Here is a 24,732-nt window from a genome sequence, read left to right as displayed (position 1 = left end):
AAAGCCCTCTGATTTTCTTCCCCTGCTAAAGGGGACTGTGAAAGCCTTTGCTGCCAAATGTAAAAACTTGTAATGGCTTCAAGCTCGATTAAGCAATAAAATGAATGTCTAAATACCTGAGAATTCTCTGAAGCCTGGGCCAGAGCCCGTGGCAGCAGCCCAGGGCAGAGGGTTGGAGGGGCAAAGGGAGGGAGCAGCGCCTGTCTGGTGGTTCTGCCTCAGCGGGAGAGACGGCAGCAGGTATAACTCCTCAAAGTAGACAAAGTGGATGAGACGGCACGGCTATGCAGAGGGCAGTGGTGAGGGAAAGAGGGGGTGGGGCCAGGGAGGAAGGACCCTGGCCTTTTCCCATTCTTGGACACCCTCTTCCTGCTTGAGGTCCACAGTTAACCCTTCAAGGGTAAAAGCAAGTTCAACAGTGCCCCAAATTGAGATGTGGTACAGAAGAGGGTAGGCAGAGTTTATCAGAGCTATGGGAAAAGGCACTGTCTGTACAGATCCAAACCCAAGTTGGTACTGTAGGTGGGGAAACGAGGCACAGAGAAGGGAAGTGCAGCTAGGAAGGGGCAGAGCTGAGAGCACCTCCTTCCCTTTTCTACAGCCCTGTTCCAGGAGCACCCTTTCCCCCAGTCACACCTCTCACCCCCTCTCCTGGCTTCCCACCAGGCCACGCCAGCTCCTCCTACCACGATCAACACCATGGTGCCTTGCACCTCCCTGGTAGAGCCAGAGTGAGCTACCCAACACCTGCACCACCTGCTGAGGGGCTGAAGCAGGGAGAACCAGCATCTAATACTGTAGGTGACAAAGTGTGCTCCTCCTGTCTAATTCTGGCAATTAACGTACGGGGAGAAGGGCAGGTGGGCAATATGGCGCTTTGATAAAAACAGGTGTCTCAGGAGCTCACCAGCTGGTGAGGCACCTAAACTCATCGGGGTGAGCGACCGACTTTGTGAAGGGCCTTTTGCCCCTTGCAAATGCCCAGGGCACCGGAGCCCCAGGGCAGCTCCGCTGCGGGGCCACTGGGTGCCCCAACAGTAAGAGGACCAAGGGCAGAGCAGGAGGCCGCCATATTAAAACAGGGATGGGCAAAATGAGAAATCAAAAGGCACAAATTCCCAGTTATAAACTAAATAAGTCACAGGGATCTCATGTACAGCATAAAGAATGTAGTCAATAATATGTTTCTCTTTCTCCCTCCCTCCCTCCCTGTCTCCCACTCTCTGAAAATCAATGGAGAAAAATATCCTTGCGTCAAGATTAACAACAACAACAAAATCTAGTAATAACTGTACGATGACAGATGGTTACCAGACTTATTGTGATCACTTTATAAGCTATACAAATGTTGAATTACTATGTGTACACGTGAAACTAATATAATATTGTATGCCAACTCTGTTTTTTTAAAAAAAGATACACAGAAAAACCATCTCTTATCCTTCTTAATTTGCCAAGCTTTATCAAACATGCCAAGGCCAAGAAGCAGCAGGTTCCAGAAGGATTTTGGGAGGCCAGAGGAAGACAAGAGAGGTGCTGCCTTGTGTTTAGCGACTCCTGAGATAACAGGTGTGTGTGTGTGTGTTAATGCTGGCTTTCACCACTAAACCACTGCCCTCCTTGTATTTGGGGGTTCATGAGGCACCTCCTTCTGCCTGCCAAAAGCAGCGAAGCTGATACAGGTCTCAGGTTTGACCTCTTGCTTTCCGCTGTGTTAGGAGCCAAGTGTCCTTTCCCTAAAACTAGCATGGCTGTTGTGCACAAGCGCATGGCCTCCTCCAGGCTCGAGTCGCCAGTGGTGGGCCAGGGTGATTGTGACAAGCTTGATGGCCACCCTCGTCACTCCTCCTGGTACTGGATTGCTGGAAATGAATGCAAGAACCGCAGAGATGGGTGGCAAAGACAACTGAGCGGGCAGCTTCCCTCTATTCCTACAAGAGATCCACAAAGAGACCTTACTCCACGTGGCAATCCCGAATTCACACCTCTCTCTGAGGCTGCAAGTCAGAGGCTGGCCTCTCAAGGGTTCATATCAGAGGGAGAACCGAGCAACTAGCAGCTGCCCCTGGGCCAATGCTGCCGCGGAGCAGCAGGCTCTCCAGCGGCGAGCACTGACAGCGCACTTAAACAGCGCCGCTCACCCTGCAATCGATACACTAACTTGGGCTTGACAGGTCCCTGGGCCCGGTGGGCCGCAGAGAAAGAAATCTCTGGCCTTGGGCACGATGCTGCCACTGAATCCATCTTGGGTTACGGAGGGAGATAAAGCTGTCGCCTGAGTCTCTGCTTCCCCTTTATTAAGCTGCTACAGCCCCGGTCATTTCTCAGTCAAGCAGAGGCACTCAGGGGAGGTGGGCTGCCTCGGCGAAGAGACAGGGCTGGGCGGCGGTCCTTCTGCTCCCAGCCTGGTGGCTTCCGGCCTCTCTGGCTAAGTCCTGCTCCTGTGCCTCTTTCTGGACAGGCCCCAGCCGGGACGGCCACATGGAATTCACCGTGAGGCCAGTGTGTGACAGATGCCTCCTCTCAAGCTCTGGGAGAGCTACAGGGGAACAAGCGGAAGGTTAAGGGGGTCATGCCCAGGGAGATGTGTGCATCCTTCATTATATTTCTCTCTTATATTGACTGCCAAAAATGTGGGTCCCAAATTTTTGGCAGTCAATATAAGAGAGAAATATACAAGCTCTACTCCGTTCAATTTAAAGACTCACATTGCTTATATTCTCGGGGGCGCCTACAATGGCACGTACCATCGGGAGCTCAGGCCTTGGGTGACTACCATGGGCTGCCAGAGGGCTTCATATGTTTGTGTGGGCAGTTGGTGTGTACATGGGTGGGCTCTGGCCTTGAGGGTACCAGAGCTAAGTGTATACATGGTCATAGCAGTGTCAGCAAAGGACAGGTGGTGGCTCTTCCCTTCAATGCTCCTGCTGAGGCTGAGAGCTAAGAGAACACAGCGCTAGAGCTGGTGCAGGAGGTGAGGGGGTGAGGCGGGGAGGAGACTGCCCGAGGACTATGAGAAGGGGAAGGGGGCACCACACTGAGGAAGTGCCTTGGTGGTAAGTCTGGTTAAGGCAGAAGTGAGCAGCCTAGATGCCTGATGGTAAGACCTAGCCTCCAGGTGTTTAAGGATGCTGTGATGCTGGCTCACAGTGCACTCGGATGGCCCAGTCATGTGCCAGCATCTCTTGCTTTTAGCTCTTTTTAAAAACAAACAAACAAACAAACACATATTTTTATTGATTTCAGAGAGGAAGGGAGAGGGAGATAGAAACATCAATGATGAGAGAGAATCATTGATTGGCTGCCTTCTGCACGCCTCCTATTGGGCATCAAGCCTGCAACCCAGGTATGTGTCCTTGATCGGAATCGAACCTGGGACCTTTCAGTCCATAGGCTGAGGCTCTATCCACTGAGCCAAATAGGCTAGGGCTTCCCTTCAGCTTTTTTTTTTTTTTTTTTTTTTTTTTTTTTTTTTAAATATATTTTATTGATTTTTTACAGAGAGGAAGAGAGAGGGATAGAGAGTTAGAAACATCGATGAGAGAGAATCATCGACCAGTGCCTCTTGCACACCCCCTACTGGGGATGTGCCCGCAACCAAGGTACATGCCCTTGACTGGAATTGAACCCTGGATCTTTCAGTCCGCAGGCCGACGACGCTCTTTTCACTGAGCCAAACCGGTCTCGGCTGCCTTCAGCTCTTGATACTGGTGGAGTGTGTTGGACTTTTCGGCCTTGAACTAGCCCCGTGAAGGCTGCCCTGAGCCCTGGCTAGAGCGAAGCACTCTCTGCACACGGATGGGCTCGCCCTCCCTTTGGCATTCAGGGGACGGTACACAGCACAGAGGACTGGAGCACGGACTCGGAGCCAGACCGCCTACCATTTTCAGGGCCACTCCACTTCCCTGTGCCTGCTACTGTAAAGCTGGAATTGCAACAGTATCTCCCTCAAAGGATGGCACATGGATCGAACGAGCTACTATACAGAAGTTAAGCACTTAGAAGTGTTAAGTTAAGCGCTTTGACACACGCACACTTAATCATCAATTATCACTTCCTGCGAGGGACAGCTATTTCATTTCCAAATGTCTCCTCTCTCCAGCCAGACTGTGCGCTCCCTGGGGGATGAAGCTCGTACTATCCTCGGCCATCTCCCCTAGGCCTGGGGACTGACTGGGCCAAGAGCTTGCAGGAAACGCACAGATCCTGGGAGTCAGACAGACTTGGGTTCAAATCCTAACTCTAGCCGTGAAGTTTTGGGTAAGTCACCCACTTCCTTCCTGTAAAAAGAAGAGAGGGCCCCGTGCATTAGGTAAGCTCATGTAAACTGCTTCGTCTCCTTCAACCTGCCAGCCGACAGCAGCCTCCATGGTTACATCCGGCAGCAACCTGTTTGGCTGAGCTAGTCTGCTGGTTCCCCCCCCCCCGCCCCGAAAGCTCTGGGGTTCTTACAGGTTGGGGGCCCCATGCAAAATACAGGGTGGGAGGTAAGGCAAGTGGGGGTCGATGGGAAGAACCAGTGTGTGGCAGATGCCTCTCCGCTTAGCTGAGGGGGTCTTTCCCTATGACAGGGACAAAAGCAGGGGGGCTGTGACCCAGCCAGCCATGCCCAGCTGGACACAACGGACCCAGCCTGTCTGTGGGCCGGGGCAGCCGGTGGGTCCTGCTGCCTCACAATGGGACACATCCTCCTGCTCCCAAGCACATTAATGTGCCACTAATGAAATTGTTCTGGCTTATTTACCAAATTAATACAAACGGCACAGGCTGTTAATTTGCATGTCTCTTAATTACTGAGGAAGAGCTCTCAGGCCTGGGCAACATACACACCTCAGTGCCCACCCAGCCGCGCTGTGGCCTCCTCTCTCTCAGAAGCTGGTGGGTGAGGAAGGGGTGAGGCGGAGGAGGGAAGGGGAGACCTGGACAGCCCCTAGCTCTCCAAGCCCGGGAGCGAATGAGGGCGGGAAGGCTGCGGCGGCCATGGATTTGTTGTTTCCCACAGTCCCTTTCTCAGCAGCTGCAGTGCCCTGGGCTCGCAGAAAATCATACTTAGTCCCCCATCCCTCCCCCACACTGTTCTCCTCCTTTAAATTTTTTTTTTTTAAATTGATTTCAGAAAAGAAGGGAGAGGGAAAGAGTGATAGAAACATCAATGAGAGAGATCGGCTGCCTCCTGCAAGCCCCACATTGGGATGGAGCTGCAACCCAGATATGTGTCCTGACTGGGAATCACACCATGACCTCCTGGTTCAGAGACTGACGCTCAACCACTGAGCCACACCAGCCGGGCCTATTCCCCTCCTTTCTCTTGTCTAGATTCTGCCCAGATCCTCACTCAGGAACTTCAGCCGGACAGACGGTGGGGACTAAGCCATTCTGCTCTCTGCCTGGGGTGCACGCAGGCCAGAAAGGTGCTGGCCTTTACTGAAAGGCACGGAGGAAGGAAGAGAAGTAAAAGCCAGGCAGAGGCTGATGCCCTTATAGAGCCTACTAGCCTCTCAGCTGGTCCTGCCCGAGAGAGAGAGAGAGAGAGAGAGAGAGAGAGAGAGAGAGAGAGAGAGAATATTATTTAAGAGCTCAGCTATAAGACACAGAGGAAATTCTGACTGCCTTGGGGAACGTTTAGTTGTTTTTCCTCTCCTGTCTCAGGAGCTGTAAGTCTGAGACAAAGCTGGGGGCATGGTGAGGCGGGGGACACGCTCCCTGTGGTGGCTCGGGGTCGCCACAGGAGGCACAGCACAGAGGGAACTCACTGGCAGTGGGGGAGGGTGGGAGACCCCACACATGCACACCCGCCTTCCCTACTTGATGTGCCAGGAGGCCGGAGAAGTAGATCCCTAAGCGCCCTGGCCTTGCCTCTGTGCACAGTGTGTGAGGCAGCACAGGAGACTACCCAGCAACAGGCAACGCCAGCCCCGCCGGCTGAGAGGCTGCGGAAAGCCTGGCAAACAGCTGCGGGGAGCGCTCCTGCCCCAAGGGAGGCGGGCTGCCTCAGGCAGGACAGGCAGTGCCAGGCGCGTAGGTGGCAGGAGCAGCAGCCCAGGACACCCGGCCCTGGGGCATCTGAAAACCAAGACTCCCGTGGGGGAGAGAGGCTGCTAGCTGTCAGATCCTCTCGCCAACCTTTCGGACCCCACGGACCGCCAGCTGGCGACGCTGCTCTAGCAGGCAGTGCAGGAGCACTCACTACATGTGGGAGGTGCTGCGAGGGGCCCCTTTACAGGGTTCTCTCATCCTCTTCACACGATGCCTCGCCATAGTCTGGCTTTAAACACCCCCAAAGCCATCATCAAGGAGCATAGCAGGAAGCCCGGAGCTGAGAACAAGACAGAAATGAAGCTTGATGGGGAAAAGGCCTCGAGGAGCAAAGAAAAAGCCTTGGACCAGAACAGTGATCTCGGTACCAGCTCGGCCTCTAATGGGCTGAGGGTCGCTTGCTTTCCCGGCTCAGTTTCTTCCTGTGCCAATGGGCTTCCGAGGCTCTCTCTGCTCAGAATTTTCTAAGGTTGGGGTGGGGCCGCTGGTGGTATGCCAGCATGACTGACAGTTGAGAGAAGGGAAAGTACGGGTGCCCCACATGGCAATTGCCAAGGAGACCTCGCAGAGAGGGGAGGGTGGGAAATGGAGAGTAAAAAGGCACTCCAGCCTTTTCCCAACCCAAGCCTCCCACCCAGAGCTTTCTGCAAGATTGTGAGGAGCAATCCAGGGCAACCAGAGTGCAACCCAGACTCCCCTCCTGCCCCGCAGCGGTAGCCACAGCATGGCGTCCCCCTGCACTGATGCTGCATGGAGCTATAACGTGCTGCCACAGCGGAGCTGCGAACTGAAGAGACACCTCACCGTCTTAAAGCAGCAGCTTAACACAGCCAACTCCAGCCCTGCACTCCTGGCACGTGCAGGCACACCAACGTCTTTCAGAGTCAATGAACATCAACGCAAAGCAATTAATAATGTAGCTCGGAGAGGCGGCGCCAGTGGCAGCAGCTGGCTGTGGGAGGGGGCAGCGGAGAGTGGCAGCACTGCCGTCTTCTCCGTACCCCGGGGGCAGCGGGGCACAGTCCCCACCAGCCTCTAGTCCCACAGCCCCTCCAGGCTAGGTGACTCGCAGGTCCAACCCACAGAGGTGATCGCTCTCCAGAAAACCTCTTTTCTGACATCCCTGTGCTGGCCCAGCCAAAGCCCTAGGAATGAATGTCTGGAAACCCGGCCCAGGCTGGCAGTGGCAAGAGGGGTTGAGAAGCTCTTGGAAATTGAGGGAAGGCCCGAGGAGGGGGCCAGGTGGCTCAGGGCTTCTCCTCAGGCCTCCGGGATGAGGAGTGCCTGACACAGGCGGCAGCTTCTGTCCTGCCTGAGGCAGCGGCAGCCAAGGCCATCAGCATCCGGAGCCTGCCGGGAAACGCGAACCTGCTGACTCCAGGCCTTTGCGCGGTAACACAGTTTACAAAGTGATGCAATCTGCTCCCTCGGTGCAGACAATAAGGAAGCAGACTGTTCGTCTTCCCAGAAAAGCTGGGGCTGGAGGCTGGAGGCTGGAGGGAGATGAACTCTCTCCCCACTGAGGTTCCTGCAGGGCACGGGGCTGCATCAGGGGGCCCTCTTTCTGCCCTAGCCCCTGTCCAGGGCACCACTGTTGGCGGCCTTTCCCACAGGTCTTCTGGAATCCCTCCTGAAAGGGGAGCACACCTGCCCAGCGCCTCCTCACGGTCCCTCCTCATGTCGTGGGGAAGGGAAGGCCTAGCACAAAGAGCGGAGACTGCTTTCCATCAGGTGCAGCAGACCGCATTCTTACCCAGCCCCGCAGCCTAGGCCAGGGGGCGGGCTGCAGGGCGTTCTCCCGGAGAGCTTCCGCCTGTCCCGGAGCCCCCCCAGGGACTGAGCGAGGGGGACAAGATGGCTGGCCGTTTCTGTCAGGAGAAATCAGTGTGTCTGACCCATGGAATAACTGCATGAGGCTGTCAAATCTCTGACCTGGTCTGAAAGACCAAGCGTGTTCAGTCAGGTGAGGTTGGAATGCCAGCTTCCCGTTTGCATGCCCGTGCGTCTCCCTGACCCCAAGGCCCATTCCCCAAGGGGACCGGTGCATTCTGCATTCTCAGGCTTCTTTGTCTGAAGGGCCGTGGGTTTCTATGGAGACCCACAGCCTGCCTTTAAGAAGCACTTATGCTGGCATCCATACCTACTTCCCCTCTGCCACTCACCTGGCTCTGGATTACACCCTCTTTGCTTCCTCGGGCACCTAGTTCTATCAGTTAGGAGATAGAGAACGTCTATTACCACACACCAATCTCCTTTCCCACCAGCGTCTACCCCTTTTAACGAGTATCCTAGAAACCTTGCTTTGACTTCACATCTGACCTTTCCTTTCCCTCTACTCAGAGTATTCTGCCCAACTCCCTCTCACGTCTCCATCCGCTGCGCTGGTTGCCGCCCTTGATATTCCACGTCAAAGCTCACTCAAGACCTCTTAATTGCCATTTTTATAATTTCTTCTCAGACCTCATTACTTTTGACCTTTTGAATGGTCTGCCAGAGCTAAGCACCCAATTTCCATTTTGAAACTTTCTTTTTAGGCCTCTGTGATTCCTAATCTTGACTTTTTCTCTCTGCTCCTAGATTCAGTTATGAATTTCTTCCCAATAACATACCGCTTGCATATGGATATTCCCCAGGGGGTCATTTTAAGCTGTAGACAGTCCCTATATTTCACAGGTCTCTGAGATAAATGACACTACAACTCCTATTTCCAGTCCAAATCTCTCTTCTCCAGATAAAATTCTACTCCACCAGATAAATCTCAAATATAACACATCTCTCTACTGTTTTCACTGTAAAACCTGCTATTCCACCTGCATTTTTTATCATCAGTGGTAGCCTGAGCAGCTCAGGAATCATCCTTGACTCTTTTGACATTCACAGTCAATCTCCAGGTCACTGATCTACTTCATAAATGTCTCTTGAATTCTCCCCCTCTTCTGTATCCTCAGTGCCACTCCCTGAGGAGTTCAGCTATGGGCGACTCCAGCCGCCCTGCCACCAGCCTCGCCTCTTCCCAAAGGCCCCTCGACAGTGTGGCCCCATCAGAGGCCGCCCAGCACAGCGCTCACACAGGCCCTAAGGTCAGACCACCTGTGAAATCTTGCTCTACCACTTCCTTTGCTGAGTGAGTTATTTAATCTCTCTGGGTCTGCCATTTCCCTATTTGTCAAATGGGCATAATGGCAATCACCTCAAAGGGTTTACTGAAGAAAAAAAATGACTAATTAAGCTCAACACTTAAGGAGAATCTGACATATAGTAAATGCTCAATAAATGACGTTGTGGTTACTTTATAAAAAACCCAAATCTGACCATCTCTTCCTCTATGGAAATCCTTTCCTTGTTCTCTGCTGAAGTTCCAATTCCTCTGCACAGTAGCATAGAAGCTCCTTATAACTGGGTTCTTCCTGGTCTAACTTTCTTTCACTTTAGTCCTCAGTATTTTGCTCTCGTTATGCCAAACCACCTCCAGCTCCACACACATAATGCATTGTCCCAGGCCTCTGTGCATGTCATTTCCTCTGGCTAGAATGCTCCTTCCTGCTGCATTGATTAAAAACCTCTATCCAATCTTTCATTAAGATTCTGCTCAGATGTGAATTCACTTGAACCATTCCATTATTTATGTAGGTAATGTTTTCCCCCACAGCACTTTGCTTAGACCACTTTTAATTACATTGTTATAATGGCATTTGTTAATGGTACCTTATTAATGGCACATGGTAGACAGTTGGTGGTGAAAGTAAAAGGTCCTAGATTCTCCAGGTCACTGGCAGTGAACTTGGAGAAGGAAAGTTCTCAGACAGAAAACTGTCTTTGGGGAAATCCTGTGGCACCAGAGTGACCGGAGAGGGCCTGTTGCGAGGTGTCACCTCTAAGGTGCCAAGGCTGTCCCAAAGATGCCCATGCCAGGGCAGAGCAGGCTGGCTCTGAGGAGCCCAGAGGGGCAGAAACCAGCCTTGAGCAGTGCTGCCAACACTGATGACGGAGGCACCCAGGCGTCGTGGGCAGAAGGGGCTGCCCTGCAGTTGGCTCTGCCTTTGCTGAATATAACTGGTGTGAGGATGGGTTCCCCTATTTATGCAGCATGATCTCAGGCAGCAGCTGTGAATGCCTCTCTCTGGTCTCCTACACACCCATCACCTCCTGCCCCCATCCCTCAGCCAGGGCAGGCCCCCAGACCACTGTCAGTGCTAACTCCTCCAAGCCCAGGTTAGGTGTGCGGCCAGGCCACAGTCACCTGAAGGAACAGCCGAGCACAGGGCTGAGAAAGCCTTAAGCTACCAGTCACCTCCCGGTGCCGGAAGACCTCCTTCTAGGAGAACAGGGAAACCTCTGAGGAAAGGCAATTGCTGTTGAGTTGGAGGGAATCTGGGGCTCAGACTGGGAGGCCAACTCCTGGTTTTGTCACAGAGTTCTCAGAACTGGGTTATGGCCATAGGGGCCTTTCAAAAGATGTCAGAATGGGACAAGAAAGTCCTATGTTGGGGGAAGAGGGAACTCCTTTTTCTCTTTCACTATCACCTGTTCTCTTGGCAAAAAGGACATAGACTGGTGCGGCCCTGTTGAGGCCACAAAATGGTACAGAGAGAACTTGAACAAATCAAAGTTCTTCATCCACAGCTAGGGACAAGCCAATTTACATGTCTTACTAAAGACACAAAACAGCAAACAATTCTCACATGTAAATCCTTCCCAAACAACGTCAGATTAACTGCGTGATACACCGAAGGCAGTGAGACGACGATGAGCACTGCCACACAGGGGTCGCCTCCCCTCTCACCATCACAGCCCAGCATCTCCTCGGGGCTCCTCTTGTTAAACCCACCCCCGGGAACTCACACACCCTCCTCGACCTCCTCCCTGCCCTCACTTGTCAAGCATGGGCCTGCTCCCCTCACCAAGCTGTGCACCTGACCCCCGAGAGGGCGCCCTTTTCTGACCTACAGGACGGCGAGGCTGTAGACGGCCAGCACAGCTGCCTCTCCACACCCTGGGACCAGCCACAGGCAGAATCACACCCTCTGCTCTCACTCCACCTCAGAGCTGCTCTCTTAGGTCTGGCGGAGAGGAGATCTGGGCATGTGGGGGTTAGATAAATGGGTTCAGAACAGGCCTAAGATGTGCTCCTTTGGCATGTGAATTCTTTTGACCTGAAGGCAGTCAAGATCCTGTGAGCTCACAGAAATGTTTACCTTTCCATTAGAGAATTTAAACTGGAGGTCTTGCCCATAATTAGCATCATCACCAGGAATAACGTTTTATGACTGATCTATAGGGCAGGGCAAACGTTTAATTACTAAACATCTGCTCTTATCGTCTTATGAATGACATTCTTCCCCTCGGAAGCTGCAAGGAGTCTTACCTCCTCCTTAGCGTGGACTGCCACATATACCTCATTTTACCTGTCTCTGACTTCTCATGTATGTGGGGTCTCAGATTCCCTCGTGTATGTGGAATTCCCGTATGTAATTAAATTTTGTTATTTCTCCTGTTAATCTAACCTGTCACATAGATAGATTTAATTGTTAGGTCGGCGGTAAGAACCTAGGAGTAGAGGAGAGCAAGCTCTTCTCTCCCCCACAGGGACTCTGCTCATGCCTGACGCACATTCCCAGACGCTGTGACAAACCTGTGCGAACACAGTAAGGAACGTAAAGCGTCCTTGGAGATGACGCAGGGCCCCTGCAACAGCCTGAGTTCTCGCGATGTGAGTGGGTGAGGGCTGTGTGTGCTCACCCTCCTGCTGCTTGGCAAAAACCGGATATTTGCTCCACAGGATCTGCAGGGCCAGTGATCTCTCAGGCCACCGTGATAGAGGTCTGAGCACGGGTAGCCGAAATTGGGATAAATGCAGCACACCCTGAGGCTAGACTGGCCTGGTTAATGACCCTGCTCCCTGCCCTTTTCTGTGGGTCAAGGTCTTGTGATTTTTATTTATTTATTACTAATGACAATTAAAATATGGCATTGCCTTGGAGGGTGTGGCTTAGTTGGTTGGATGTCATCCTGGATACCAAGAGTGCCAGTTCGATTCCTGGTCAGGGCACATGCCTGAGTTTTGGGCTTGATCCTGGGTAGGCGGTGAGCAGGAGGCAGCCAACAGATGTTTTACGCTCACACTGATGTTTCTCTCTTTCTCTAAAAATCAATAAAAAGTATTTTCAAATATGGCATTGCTTACAATGTCAGAGTGAAGCTCTCATATACTATAAGCCCTCCAAATTCCCCAAGCAGGGCTGGAGTGAGTACCCAGATACTGCTGGGTCAGTCAGCAGCCCTGCCCCGCCTTGTTCTGCAGGAGGCCACAGCTGTGTCTGCCTGGAGAAAGGCAAGGAGCAATGGGGACAGGCCAGCACTAGGACCACATCCCCTCTTCTTCCTCCACTTGACCCATTGCCCGTGGCATGGGCTTCTGATGGTACACGGGTGTGGATAACCAGCGCATCTAAGTTCTCAAAGCCACCGGAGTGAGATCACAGGCAAGAGGGAGAAATATTAGTGGTAGGAAAGGACATTATGTAGATGGGCCACCAGCTTGGTTGTTGATGCAGCTCTCTCTGCCCATCCCTTGACAGGAGCCAGGGTTCCATTAATCACAATTATTTCTCTTGTTCCCCTTTCAACCAAATGTCCCAAATACAACTCAGCTTAACGAGGTCCCAGGAGCTAGTGGGTCGCCAGCCCCTCAACCCTACTATTGGCGCAGGCTGATTTTGCCCTGTTCTAGGCAGGAAGTAGCTGTCCTGTGTTCCCCCACATGGGACCTTATTGGCCTATTCCACCTTCCAGTTTGGTTGTAATAAGTGGAAATCCACGGACACCCGCCCTCTGCTCCACGTGGGGAGTGCTCCCCCACGGTGGCATGTTCTGGAATGGAGACAGGAAATTAAATGCTCAGTGTCTCGGGCTAAGATCTCCCAGAAGCCACAATTAAGAATCCTTTTGGCTCTGGAGGAAGTACATGAGCCTGACCCTTGCCTAAGCCTGGCTGCCTGCCTAAGGCTCTTCTGACAGAGGCTAGCTTGGCTGCAACTCCTGCTGTCCATGCAGCTCCCCCGCCACGGCGTTCCTGCCACTGTGCCCTGTGCAGAAAGCTCTGAGACTCCTGCCCTCACCCCACCACTCAGTGCAAATACCATTTAAGCAATTTGACTTAATTTAATGCTATTCGGAGGTGCTCTCAATTGCCTGGAGCCCGTGGGAGGAAAACCAGGCTGGGAAGGGCAGAGGCAGCAAAAAGGAAGGAAAAGGCCAGCCTGTCCTCTCTGTTAAGCAGGTACTCAGAGGGACGCCGCAGGGAGGACGGAGGGAAAAGGAGGGCTAAGAAAAGATTCTCAGCATCTTCTGTCTCCTCAAAGAGAAAGTAGACAGATAGTGCTTAAACGCGCCCCCCCACCCCCCCCCCCACGCAGCATCTCGCCAACCTTATTTCCTGTAAGTCCCCTTCAAGGACCCTCTGGTCCGGCTAATGTGCTTGGTCTGTGAGCACCAACTCCCGCCCTGTAGCCCTGCCAGTCCTTGAGGCGGTGACTGTGCATTGTGGCTGTAAAAGCCAGACAAGCAGCAGCCCCTGCTCCATTAAGGGAGACGCAGGTGGCAGAGCCCACTCAGACACACACGTCTGCCCATTTGCCAGCAGAGGAGTGCTGAGGCACCCCCCTCGGATGTTTCCGCCCAGGAATGCGGAATGGAAATGTGTGAAGCTGTTTGTAAGGGGCAACGCCACACCACTTTTATCCCCCAGGGAAGCCTCCGGTTCATTATTCCTAACAAAGAATTCCCTATCTTAGTGCTCAGGTCTTGCCCTGAATCAACGGGTTCTGTTAATCCTCTATCTTTAAGCTACGCCCTCCAAATGAGGCTGTTTGCTTAGTCTTTGATTCCACCCGCCAGGCCCCGCAGCAGCAGCAGCAGGATTCTAGGAGGAGGAAGATCCTGGGCTCCCAGGGAGACTGTGCTTGGCAGGGCTCTTTTGTTTCTGGGCAGAACCTTCCATTCCGCTATATTCTGGTTGCTATCCAGAGCGTCCTAACAAAGACAGCTCCCAAGGCCAGGCAGGCGGCAAAGAAAATGCCCGTTAAAGTTATAATAGGGTGTGCCCTGCAAGGGGAGATCTTTGTGTTCAGCCTTGCATCTCCGGAAAGATACCGCAGGGCGGGAGGACAGGGATGCCCAGTGGAGCTGATTAAAGACGTGAGAAAATCCAAAAATGATTAGGATTCTTCAAAATGGGAAGGCAAATGCTGAAAGAATGGAAATGTAGAAAGATCTTTAGAATATGCAAAGAGTCCTAGGACTTATTGTAGTTATTTGCATCTACTAGGTAGAAAAGCTTGCTTAAGACATTGTAAGTAGATCCAAATGGAGAAAAAAACAACTTGATTGAGTTGAGAAGACATGATGAAACCACAACATATCAACCAGTGACAAAGTGCCATGTAAAACACATGCCACAGAGTGGCAATACAAACAAGTACTGGAGGGGTTCAAAGGAGAGAGCAACTCTGAGGGCTGGACTCCTTGGGGAGGGACCAGGCATTCATGGCTGGTGAGACATCGCAGGTCAGGGGCAAGGCAAACATATCTTAGATATGGAATGACTCGGACCACATTCTGGAAATAATGCGCGACTGGGAGGGCAGGAGCAGACCCAGGAGAGAATTTTATTAATAGAATAAAGGGCTGAGCTTGGGAGAGGGAGAGGGAGAGAGAAAGAGGGAGAGAGAGAGGGGAAATATGAATGCAGGAAAGAGCAGAGGCTAAGAGGAGGTGCAAGCATCTAGAAGGTCCAGAGGGCTGACCTTGAAGGATAGAGTGATGGGACAAGTCGGAGACCGGTCTCCCTCCCATGCATATCTGCGACAGATGAATAATGGGGTAGACTCTGTACATTCTCAGGTAGGCAGGAAGGAAAGGCGGCTAGGTAAGACCTAAACAATATGCACAAAAATCCTGTTAAAATCAGGATGGTTGGAGGCAGGAGTGGGAAGAGATAGGAAGTCACAGTGATAGCTTATTAATGGAGCATGCTGATGAGAGTGAGATGCGCTGAGGGAGACAAGGAGTCAGAAAGTGGAGAAAGGCTGATGGCCCAGCCTTTATCGGGCTTGGTCAGTAGCCTGAGTTTCCATTCCTTCCCTACATAAAAGACGGGCAAAATACTGTGTGTCTAGTCCTACCTTTATCGACCTGCCTTGATTCCAGCATTTTCTCCTGGTTTGGGGGACTGCATTCATCAGCAGAACTGCACAGTGGGCATCAGTGACAGTGCTGGAGCCATACTACCCAGGTTCAAATTCAGCTTCTGCCATTTAGCAACCCTGAGCAAGTTATTTTAAGTCTGTTCTCCAGTTTTTTCAAACCGTGACATGGGAGTAATGAAACTGAATACCTCTCTTAGAAGGAAAATGTGAGGTTTAAGTGAGTTATTATATACAAAGCTCTCAGAACATCTGGCACATAGCAGCATTCATTAATGCTGGCTCTTCTTATGGGATAAGCACATATAGTGAGAACAAAAACATATTTTGAGTATACCTAGGTCACAGAGTGACCAAGCTCTGGCTCTTTTAAGGAAAAAGTATAGGCCTTTTGTCAACACATAGTACAGCTTTCTTGGTCCTAACCGTGGCAAGGCCTATGAGACTTCTAGAACCACCCGCGAGCTTTGTTTTGAGAAAGAAGAGGATCCGAACTGGAGATGTTGAGCCTGACCAGCCTGGTCTCACCACTGACAACTGCAGAGCTTCACCCCTAGCCAGACATGTGGATCTGTTTCTCTAGTCTCATTTCCTCCCACCCCCTCTCCCTAACTACATGGACTCTTCCATCTGGGCAGATTGAGTGATCTGTCGAGATTTCTAACTGATACATTGGTATTTCTCTCTGGAGCATATGTCCTCCTGCCCTTGACTTGGCTGATGCCTACTCATCCTTAAAACTTTGGCCTAAGAAGTACTTCTTCCTTGAAAGTCTTTTCTTTTTCAAAATATATTTTTATTGATTTTTAGAGAGAACAAGGGAGAAAGATAGAGATAGAAACATTGATCGGCTACCTCCTACACGGCCCCTACTGGGCAAGCCTGTAATTTGGGCATGTGCACGGATTGGGAATCCTGGTTTATGGGCGGATGCTCAACCACTGAGCCATACCAGCCAGGTCAGGAAGTCTTTTCTGAATTCCAGGTTGTGCTCCGAGAGAATCCTCTGAGTCCAGAGCACATATCACTCTATAGTCTAGTTGTTGATAGCGTTCGAGCCTGCCAGCTCCTTGATGGTAGAAAACTTGACTCTCTTGACTTTGTGGCCCCAACTCCTAGCAGGGTGCCTAATGCACTATAAAAGGTCAATACATGTTTGTTAAATGAACTGAATAAAAAGAAAGCCAAGCTGCTAATCACTGGCACTTATCTATTGATTTGTCTTTGCTTTTAAAAATGTTTGATTCAAGAAACATAAAAGGAAGATAATCTCAAAGAAACAAGGCCTTTCTTTCTTTTATTACTGATCCAAACACAGTCCCTAACCTACAGTGTCTGGGGCAAAGGCCTGCTCTGAAGACCGGCCACATTAGTGCTATTGCCTGAACACAGGTTTAGTCCGACAGCCAAGTGCACCGTGGATCACAAATACTCCACGTAAGAAGGCTCTGCAGTTTCCATTCCCACATCTCAAGGAAAGAGCAATAGTTGCTATTACAGGGAAGAGGGAAAGGAATTCACACTTACTGAGTACCTGCTGGGTGCCACACACTGAATTAGGTCCACACCCCGAATGTGGCCTGTTAATCCTCACAGCCACTTTGTTTAGTGTTTATTTTTAATCTCACTTATTGATAAAGAAAGGAGGCTCAGCGAGGTCATTTAGTAAACAGAGAAGCCAGAATCTGAACACAGACTGCCTACTTGCAGAGACTAGCTCTTGTCACTAACAATCGGGCAGAATGATTTGCTGACACCGGGAGAATCACACTGCCAGATGTCTAAGGATTCTCTGAAGCTCACCCAGGGAGTGGGAGGCCCATTAGGGGATGGGACTGGGGCATGAGGCGCGCTGAGAGAGGACAATAAGTGGACCTAGGGGAGGTATCTATCTTCCTCCTGGCTTTGGCTGCTCTGCTTTTGGGCCAAGAGGTGGGAGTGAGTATAAAGGAATCACTGAGAAAGCTGCACTTCCCCTCCAAACAGATGTGCCGGAGCTGGCTTCCCCGGTGACCCCTCGCTGAGCACTCCAGTTAGCAGTGCTCTGGGCTCATTACCCTCTGGGGCTCATTGCATTATTCTCTGTGGGCTGCTCAGCACGAACCCAGCCCCAGGACCTCATCGCCTCAGGCTGCCTGGGAGAGCCACCAGCTGCAGGCCCCTCTCCTGGGCCCACACAGGGATCTGGTCAGGCTAGGGCAGTGGTCGGCAAACTGCGGCTCACGGTTTGCCGCTCTGTTGACTAATGAGTTTGCTGACCACTGGGCTAAGGTGTCCCCTTGGCATGAGGCCAGTAGCTCTCGCCACTCCTATTTGATTCTGTCCCTGCCTCCCTGGACTCTGCAGAGGTATGTATGCTACAGCAAATGCCCAGAGGGGGCCTCCAACCTCTGAAGCTCAAAACTCTGAAGCTCCAGGGGCGCCTTTAGGTCCCAGAGGTGGACACATCAGCCACACTGAGGTGGCAGGAATCTGGGAAACTGGAGAGCTTCCCCAGGAGAGAACCCGGCCCACCTTCCAGACTCCCAGCCCGTTGTGGATCTGCCTTTTTAATCCTTTCACCCAAACTGCATCCTTCTGGCTTCCCTAACTGGGAATAAGTTTATTATTGAAAAGCCCAGAGACTTTATCACTGTGGAGATGAGGATATTTAAAGCTCAGAACCATCTTGCAGGCCACAGATCAGGCAGATATCCATCCCATTAGAATAACTCAACACTGCAGAAGTTCATCCTCTTAAATAGTTAAGAAAGCCTTTCCCCTCATCACAGAGATGCTGTGTGTATGGTTTTCTGCTCACCTTTCTGACTACATTCATCAGTCCATTCCGTTTCCTGTGTTGAAATAGACCTCAGAGTCACAAATTGCTGAGTGGCAGCAGAAGTTTTAAATTAAGCATTCATGGGCGGAGGTGAGCTTGGGAAATGATGTAGGTCGTGAGGCAGGCAGGAAAGATTTAATGCCTCGTGTGGGGGGAAAGCTGAGGCTAATAGACAGTCTGGATCAAGCTGGGGATGGAGGAGCCAAGGGGAGGGGCGAGGAAAGGCCAAAGAGAAAGAATTTAAAAGCTCTCTGGTCAAAGGGCCAGACATACCGCATGACAAAACGAAAATTACTGGTGACCTGGAACCCGGCTAATGCCAACCTCCACGAACGGCATAAATATCTGCTGTGCCGAAAAGGGTATGTGTGAGGTGGGGGCATGGGGAGGCAGGCAGCCAGGTGCTGTGCCTCCCTCCACTTCTCTCTGGACACTGTCAAGTCCAGACTCCGCCTCTTCCAGCGCGTTCTGTGTGACAGGCACTCCCCCAGGTACAGGAGAGCAGAGCTTCCATTATAAAGGCCTGTCCTGAGGTAGTCCTGAGGTGGAACTCATGTCCTCCCCACCCATTTGCCTCAGGAGGTGATGTCACCTCTCTTGTCATTCCCTGTCCCTGAGGCCGTGGAAGGCCCAGGGCCCGCGGAGCACTGAGCAGAGGTGCTGTACGTATGCTGCTGCTACAACTGACCGCCACGCGGGTCACTCAGCCACCCTGAGAGGCGGCCAGGGGACTGAAGATGCCTGACTGACAGCAGCCTTAACGGCGATCCGCGGCACAGGGAGGACGGGCAGCAGCAGGGGCAGCTCTCTGGGAGCCCACCCTCTGTACCAACCATCCCATTAACCTTGGCTTGTTTTCTTTTATTGCAGAGCAGCTTCTGTGTGGGAGCAATCAGGCTAAGGCTGCTCGAGCCCACAGGCCTGGGGCGGGGGAGAATTCAGCTTGCTGATGTAGGACCGCCTGGGGCCAAGAGGCCCCTGCAGGGGGCTGGTTCTCCCGGGCACATCCCTGGGGCATAGTATCAGGGTACCAGACAATCCTTCCCACGTTTGAAAGGCCCTCTGAGGACCCACAAAAGAGGGAGCCACTCCCAAACTCTGGCTCCTCCCTAGTCTCTCATTCACGTGGGATCTGCATCCTGTGCTTGCTGGTTTGACATTCCCCCAACGCATTTTTCTCAGCTTGATCTGCTCTACCATTTTCTCCTGGGCTGGTCTCTTTCCTCCACCACCCAGACATCCACTTCTGTCTTTGATCAATTCTGTGTTCCATTCTTCTAGCTAGTGGCAGAAAAAAAATTACCTTCCAAAGTGACCGGCCTCCTGTAACATTTTTGAAACCCGTGAGTCACTCAGATCCCTGATGGGAGGGCAGGCAAGAGGGAGAGAATTACCTGGCACAGTCTGAGGTGGACAACAGGGTCGAGTTCTTTACTTAGGAGCCAGCAGCCGGGAGAAATGGAAGAGCTAGTGTGGCTGAGGGTTAGAGAGGTTCTTCTGAAGATGTGGGCATGGGCTTGTATGGCAGAGAAGAGGCTTCCGGGAGAAGAAAGGAAACAGCGAGCTGGCTGGCTGCCTGGGCACAGGGGACGGAGCTTCTCATAGCCCCAAATGGTCTACAGACATAAAACCTTTGCCAACATTTGTCCCTGTCAATTTGAAAGCATTAAAACCCCATAATTACTTATCTAAAGAGACCCTTCTCCACCATCTGCAACACACTTATTTAATCTGGTCACACCTTACCCAAAATACATTTGCAAAATTTTTAATTAATTCCTTGTGATTTATGTGCTATTTTACAGCAATCAATTTAAAAAGGAGTGTGTCAATTCTGCATGCACTAAGCAAGCACTGTCCATACAGCAGCCACTTGCTCTAATCTGGGAGTTCCTAAAGGATAGGGGCTGGGATTGGTCTCTGAACATCCTTTGACTGACCAGAATTCTCTGCCCTGGGGACCCACCAACATAACACTGAAATCCCAGGGGGAATCATTTTCGAGGCACAAAAATAGGGCGGGAGATGAGAATGGCATTCCAGACACGCCCAACAGGCCAGGCTTTCGACAAGGAGATGGATTTCGTCTGATTTCCCTTGACAGACGAGTTGTGTTCAGCAAACAGCCTGGCAAGCGGCTGTCACTCTGATGCTGAGCTCTGACAGGCACCGGCCAGGCTGTAGCGTGAGCATGCAGATTCACACACCGGCCTCGCAGACATACTTGGCTCTGAAGACAGGATGGCGAGGCCCCCTCAGTGGCTGCTGCCAGGAAGGAGACTGCACGGGTAGGGTAGAGGAGACAGAATGGCGTCTCCTCAAAATACCCCTTTCTGAGTGGGAGGACAAGCTGTGGCAACAGAGGGGAGTCAAAGAGGGGAGGCGGGCCAGATCCAATCTTGACAGACAGGCTGCCAGTTCAGTTGGAGAGTTAGTTCAAGACGCTGAGACAAGCAAATCGGGGCACTGGGCGAAGGCTGGCGTGAATGGCCTGTGAGCTGTGAGCTGAGCAGAAGAAATGGCTGGCCATCGGCAGGTCTGCCTTCCCTCCCTGCCCAGCAGCTCTCCAGTGCCCGATGCTGCCTCCAAAGCCTGAGGGAATTACAGAGCATCCCATCTGAACCAAAAGTCATCTTGGCACCCCCCGCCCCACCTCCCCACCTCGTGAATGTCCTCCTCAGACCTCTGGGAGATACCCAGTTTCTATCAAATATTCCACAACAGGGAGCTCTCTACTTCACAAGTCCATTTCGCTGTCACAAAGTCCTCTTTCAGGTTACTAGTAAAACCCACCCACCTGCACTTCCTTCTGCCCCTCTAAGTTGTGTAGTCTGGAGCAATCCGGAGTTAATTGGATCCCTTTTTCTTCCTTACCGATAGGTAACATGGGAAAGTTAGCTCCAAGGGCTGTTTTTGAGGATTACACAAGAAAAGACTCCATGAGCGGCTAGCATGAACGGTGTTCATTCCCTGCCACCGCCCTCTATGTAACAGCCACTCATATTATTCATGTTTCCTCTGTCCTTTCTCTCCATCCCCCATGGTTTCCATGACTCCCTGGACCTTGGACCCCACATTCTATACTACCTGTGCCCCTTCCTAAGAATGCTCCTTCCATTTATTAAAAACTCTAAAAATGCAATGCTCACAACTGAACACAATGTCCTAGATGTTGCTTAAGCAGAACACAATAATTACCTCCGTTGATCTATTCTATTATTCTATTAATACAATTTTTATCAGTCACTTCACATGGTTTGTTAGTGTACGCTTTGTAGTAAACATACTCCCCCCGGGTTATTTTCAAATGAACTGGTGTCAAACTAGGTCACCTTCCTCTTGTAATTGTATAGCTGATTTTTTTTTTTTTTAACTTAAACACAAGATTTGGCATTTGTTACAACTGGTAAATCACATTTCACGTTGTAAGTTGCAGCCTCCCTCCCTCCCTCCTTCCAACTATATTTTATAGATTTCAGAAAGAAAGGCAGAGGGAGAGATAGAAACGTAAGTGGTGAGAGAGAATCACTGATCAGCTGCCTCCTGCACAGCCCTCATTAAGGATGGAGTATGCAACCAGGCATGACCGGGAATCGAACAGTGACCTCCTGGTTCAACCACTGAGCCACGCTGGCTGGGTGCAGCCCATCTTTCTCCATACTTGTAAGATGTTCCGAAGCTTGATCTTTCTGTTAACAGAACACAATCTTGTTCATTTCGAATGTGGTAAGTATGCCTTCCGGGCCTCTGCCTAAATCTTAGGAAGGGCAGACAGATCCAGGGCAGAAACTTACATCTGTACTGTGGCCCCGAGGTGTCTCACGTGTAAGATGTGGTGAATGCTGTTGGAAAAGCGCCCTCCCTCCCAGTGGGAGCCTACGGGAAGGTCTGGGGGCAGAGCACACAGGAGCAGCTGAGGACAGGTCTGGGTTTTACCCTGTGGAAACCCAGACCCCTCCCTCATATTTCCTGGACTGGAAGCTTTTAGGTAAATGGATCTACTGTCCTTTACAGGGACAGGCATGCATCTGAGGGAAGAGACCATGTTAAAGATGGAGACTCGGCAGAGGAGAACTTGGAAGCGTCTAGGAAATGATGTTCCTCCTTAGCACGGGAGGCTGACTTGGCTCTGCCTCCTCCCAGAGCCCCTCGTCTCGGCAGCTCTGCCTATCTCCTTGGAACAATGGTTCCCTCCAATAATTATAGGAACTCCTGGGGAAGGCTGGCTGGGTCACAGGTAGGCAGCTGTGGGAATGCTGAGAAGGATCTTGGCAGCAGCACAGAAACTGGATTTGCAGGCAGCATGATAAATGGAAGAGTGTTTGGGCCGAAAGGCCATGGGGAAATGGTGTGAGGGAGGACCAAAAAAATCAGCAGGGAACTGAGGCCGAAGCGAGCTTTCTTCAGACCGTTCTGAATGCAAGACCTCTGGGCATCTGAGGGACCATGGGACTCCCTTGGGGCCCGGCTACCGCTGGATTTTTACAGGCAACAAGGCCTCCTTCTGATGGCTCAGCAGCAGCAATCTCATCGATCAGGTGCAGTGACTGACCTGCTCACGCCAGTGAAGGCAGAGCTTGCAGAGGCTTTCCTCTCTTGGTCTGAGAACATGCTTGCTGGAAGGGAGGGCTTTTGGGGAAAGGGCTGAGGAGGACAATGAGGAGTGGACTCCAGTCGTACTTTTCAGGACCTGCTGGGTATCACTGACTCAATTTGTGTACAAAAAAAAAAAAGGGGTTTTTGCAAAAATTCTTTGTTTGGAGCATTCAAACAGAAGAATCATCCACATGCAAAAAAAAAGAAAAGAAAGAAAAGGGTGAACTACAATATATAAATATCTTTCTGTTAACTTTTCTCTTACACACATGCATATGCGCACATCAATTCTGGGTTCAGCTTTCTTTTCTTTTTTTTAATATACTGTTATTAATTTTAGAGAGGGAGAGAGAGAGAAACATCAATGATGAGAGAGAATCATTGATTGACTTTCTCCTGCATGCCCCCTACTGGGGATTGAGCTCCCAATCTGGTCATGGTTCAACTGGAGTTGAACCCGGGACCCTTCAGAACACAGGCGAACACTCTATCCACTGAGCCAAACCAGCCAGGGCCCGGATTCAGCCTTCTTATGAAAAGCAATCGCATGGTACCTTAGGTTACTATCTGAGATACAAGGTGTCCCCGAGCTCAGTTCTTCTTGAACAGCGACTTCTGGGAAGCCTTACCCATGTGTGTGTTGCTGGCCTAGTCAAGCTTTCATTTGATGAACCTGAGGCATCAGCTCAGAACCTCTTTTACCTTCGCGTCACTTTCAGAGCCCTGACCCCACCATTCTATCCCTTCCTATGATGGGGGGCTCTGGCGACATTTCTCCCATGACTCTACTTATGAGAATCATCCCCATTTTATGGATGAGGAAACTGAAGTTTAGAGTTAAGTGCCTAAGGTTTAAGGCCAGGACCAGAATTCAAAAGTGGGATTCTGATTCCTAAGTCCAGTCTGCTAAGCATCGCACCACTCTGCTGCACTGACATGCCATTAAGACTCAAGGCTCCTCAAGTCTCCTAGTCTTATCTGAGCCTAGAGGTGGGGGGTGGTTACAACTATGGTGGAGTTAAGGGAAGGATGAGGGGAATTGGCAGGCCCTGTATCAGGATGGCACTTAAAGAGCCAACTGTCCTCCTTGGAGGAACGGAGCAAGGGTGGGAAACAAGCAGTGTGAGAGGAGGGGCGTCTCACATGGGAAGAGTGAGGGTTGGGAGAGAAGCAAGAGCAGCCAGGCCCGCTCCTTTTATCCAGAGCAGAAAGAGAAAACCTTCTGGTGGACTTAGCAGAGAGACCGATCAATCACTGAGCCCTCCACATTATTGTGAAACTCAGGCCTGGATGAAAAGGGAAGAATGAAACAACCTGGGCATTGAAATGATGCTGGTTTTGCTCCTGGAAGGGTGACAAAGGAAAAGGGGCGAAGAGCAGGACCGGGGAGGAGGCAGAGTCTCCGAGGTAAAGGTCTGGCCGCACAACTACACCAAGAATGACGACAGGGCCAACATATCTGAGGCTCCTTAGAAGGAACTCTGAAAGGCCTTGCAACCCACCTAACCTTCCCGAAAGCAGAGAGAAAGACAGACGTACAAATACTCTTGTAAACAGATGCAAAAGGAACTGCCAGCCAGAGAGCATTCTGTCTACCAACCCGAAGTGCAATGGAGTGGGGTGATTAACATTTTACTCGGGGAACTGATACACATACATTCTGCATCGCTATGTATTACCCATCTCCTAATCACTTTCTGCTTTCTCACCCCCCAATAAAAACTGGTCCCGCAGCTCCCTCCGTGCCCTGGCCAGGCTGCCCGGAAGCTGTTTTCAGTGGCTACACGTTCTTTCCCTCCTCCGACCCAAGATAGTTACCAAACAGGCATGTTTCCCTAGTTCATCCCAATCAGTGCTAATTGAAGCACTTAATTCAAAGACAATAACATTCGTTGTTTCAAACCATTAGGAGCATTATGCATGAAGCCTGCTGGGAGACTGCAGTACACGCTCACGTACAAACATGCCCACAAGGCTCACTCAACATGTAACATGCACACAACTAACAGCTCCCGGAGAGATTTTGCAAAAGCATAGCCAGCAACTGTCAGCCTGTTTTTCTCAACAGGGTTTCCT

The 24,732-nt window shown here is 51.2% G+C and overlaps 1 protein-coding gene across 1 annotated transcript in view; it reads right to left on the bottom strand.

The window, feature by feature from the left end:
* SND1 (staphylococcal nuclease and tudor domain containing 1) overlaps positions 1 to 24,732 on the bottom strand; it is a 447,851-nt gene that overhangs the window by 18,074 nt on the left and 405,045 nt on the right. The gene's annotated exons all lie outside the window — the stretch shown is intronic.

The sequence above is a fragment of the Pipistrellus kuhlii genome, unplaced genomic scaffold (assembly GCF_014108245.1).
Source record: "Pipistrellus kuhlii isolate mPipKuh1 unplaced genomic scaffold, mPipKuh1.p scaffold_m20_p_10, whole genome shotgun sequence".
NCBI lineage: Eukaryota > Metazoa > Chordata > Mammalia > Chiroptera > Vespertilionidae > Pipistrellus > Pipistrellus kuhlii.
This window is presented reverse-complemented; position numbering and strand designations above follow the sequence as displayed.